Here is a 2,631-nt window from a genome sequence, read left to right as displayed (position 1 = left end):
ATCCCTCACCCTACACCCCTGGGCTCCCTGAGCTCCCAGGGCAGAACCAGCACCTCCAGCAGAGTTCTGGGGTGTGATGGGGTTTGGTCACTGCTAGGGAGAGCCAAGGTTTGGAAAACACGGCAAATATCCCTGCTGGAAAGGGAAGGCAGAGTCCCACGTAGTCATTGAGAGGCCTGGGCTTGTGTCAAGCTAATGTCAGATATTATAAACACAGAAAGAAATGTTCCTTGTAAGGAGAAAGGAAATGGCAGAAAGGAGTGAAAGAAAAGGTCGTGAGGTGGTAAAAAGCTCCGAGCTGCAGAGCTCCTGTTTTGCCAGCTCGTGCCTGGCTCCGTCAGGCAGGTGAGGCGCCAGTGATTTGTGGAAGTCCTTTAAGAGACTCGGCCACTGCTGGGTGTGTGAGTAACTAATGCTCCTTGGGTTTGTGTTTGAAGGCAGCAGCAGCAACACGAATGACACGAATTAATTGCCTGGTTTTCAGCAGCTAATGCAGACGAGGTAAAGAGAATTACTACACGATTAACATAGTTTCCAATTAAAGTCCCCTGTAGTTACCCAAAAACATTAATTTCTAGCAACTTGGTAATTTAACTTGTGTCACCCCTGTATACAAGTGCACCAGGGCATTCTGTGGGCTTGTCTGTGCTTAAACCTTGTACAAAAAACACGATGAAAACCCCTGAAAATAGCCATGCATTTTTTAACAATTATTCGTAGCAGGCTTTAAAGAAAACCCCACTGTGGTGAACTAAAGGATTTGCTACAAATTAAAGGAGCACAACCCAGATGCTGTTCTAGCACTGATACTTTTTTTTCCCTTAGAAAGGGGGAAAAAATTTCAATATTTAACAAGTTCAGAGGTGTTTCAACCACTACATTTTTGGCCAGTTGGAAAAAGACTGGGAGAAGTGAAAGTATTTCACCCTTCCAGCGAAGACTGCTGTTGGAATGGCAGAGCTACATTTTCCTTTTTAACATTTCTATGCTACAGCTCTTGTAATTCCATGTGAGCATTTCCATTCCAAGAATTCTGAGCCAAAGGCCTTTGAAGAGCAGCTCCTTTCTGCAGACACAGCTGGCTTAGGTGGGTCTGTGTACACGGGATTTTTTGAAGGTACCTGAATTCAGGTGGTGGAGCTGTGGAAGAAGGAAAATTCATCCTTCAGTTCCCATCTCAGCTACAGCTCCCGCCCTGCAGTGGATGGGTGGTCCATGATGGAATCTGCAGCACACAGGGAGGCACAAAGGCTCCTGGACATGGAATATTCCCTCAGCTCCTCTCCCCCTTCCCAGTGCACATCCATTGCACATTTGTGTCCTGCAGAGCTTCCCTCCCTCTCGAGCTGCACTGTAACAAAGCCACTGAGCTCCAAGGTAAATCTTCCCTAAATCCATCCCTGCAGGCTCCTGATGGTTCTCCCTGTTCTTCTGAGCACTTAATGCCTTCCTGGTGGAAAGGGAAGCAGAGAGGAGAGCACCAGTGGAACCAGATTAGACCAATTACAGCCCCCTGCTCTGTGACAGAAGCTGTTAATGATGCAGCAGCTGATTGCTTTGCTTCTTTTAAATGTGAAAGCAAAGCACAACTTCGTGTCTCATTTCCTGTCCACTGTCACCCAAAGGAACCACTCTGAGGCTCTGCCTCATCTTTGCTAAAGCTGCATTTCCTTGTGCTTCACTCACCAGGAGTCTTCTCTCTTCCAGCTCTGACATCCACAATTCTCATTTTGACATCTAAATTCCATAAATACGTTGTTTACTCCCTCTTCTGGGCTATTAATGAAAAATATGAAGATCAAGCCAAACATCCTCACACACCTGTTAGTAAAGAGTCGTATTATGCCCAATATTAGCAAGATGCAGCAGTGCACAGGTTACTAATTTAGACAAATAACGTGTGTGGGGTTTTTTCTTGAAAACAAATGAATATTTCAGCTTTTTAGAATATTAATTAACACATGCAAATGCACTCTCCAACCCTGACACAGACACAAACCTGGTCTAGTTCTGCCTGAAATCTATCCATTAGTCACTTCTTGCTCATAAAAGGCAAAAGGTGCTTTAATGAACAAACATGATGCTTATTATTTGGATCAGCAACACTTGTGCCTCTGTGCCTGAGCAGCACTTAGAACAGGTAACATTTGGTTTACAACACAACAATAAAATCTGCCTTTATTGCAAATAAACAGAGTATTCACACCTTACAATATTGTTTTAGATGCAGGATTATATTCACTCTTAGAGGATCTAATATTAATATAAAAGGCACATGCACTTTGTGTTTTCACACCTCTTTTATTTCCCAAGCAGCGTTAATATGGTTTTTTAAATATTGCATTTACTTTGTTAAAACATGAAACTATTTCTGTACATTTGTTTGCAATCTGAGAACACACACCATCAAGTAATCATTTGTACAGTAACAACATGTATCAAAACAAAAAATCATCACAGCCCAGAATTTTCCACATTCACCCCCCTTTGCTTTGATTTAAAAGCTGCTCTGGCAGGAGAAGCCTCACCATTATGGTAGTTGAAACAGGAAACAAACACTGCTCTCTTCTAATAATTGTCTCCAGCTGCTTTGATTGGTTGCAGTTAATATTAATAGTATAACCTTTAAAA

General features: G+C 42.8%; 1 protein-coding gene across 1 annotated transcript in view; it reads right to left on the bottom strand.

Moving 5' to 3' along the window:
- Positions 1-2,281: 2,281 nt before the first annotated feature.
- The window catches only part of ATG4C (autophagy related 4C cysteine peptidase), a 20,009-nt gene continuing 19,659 nt past the window's right edge, over positions 2,282-2,631 (bottom strand). Inside the window, exon 12 of the mRNA XM_008633073.2 lies at positions 2,282-2,631. This exon is cut by the window's right edge and continues 870 nt beyond it. The gene's annotated coding sequence lies outside the window, so the exon portion shown is untranslated.

This window comes from Corvus brachyrhynchos, unplaced genomic scaffold (assembly GCF_000691975.1).
Source record: "Corvus brachyrhynchos isolate BGI_N302 unplaced genomic scaffold, ASM69197v1 scaffold34, whole genome shotgun sequence".
Taxonomy (NCBI): domain Eukaryota; kingdom Metazoa; phylum Chordata; class Aves; order Passeriformes; family Corvidae; genus Corvus; species Corvus brachyrhynchos.
Note: the sequence above shows the minus strand (reverse complement) of the source record. Positions and strands in the feature narration are given on the sequence as shown.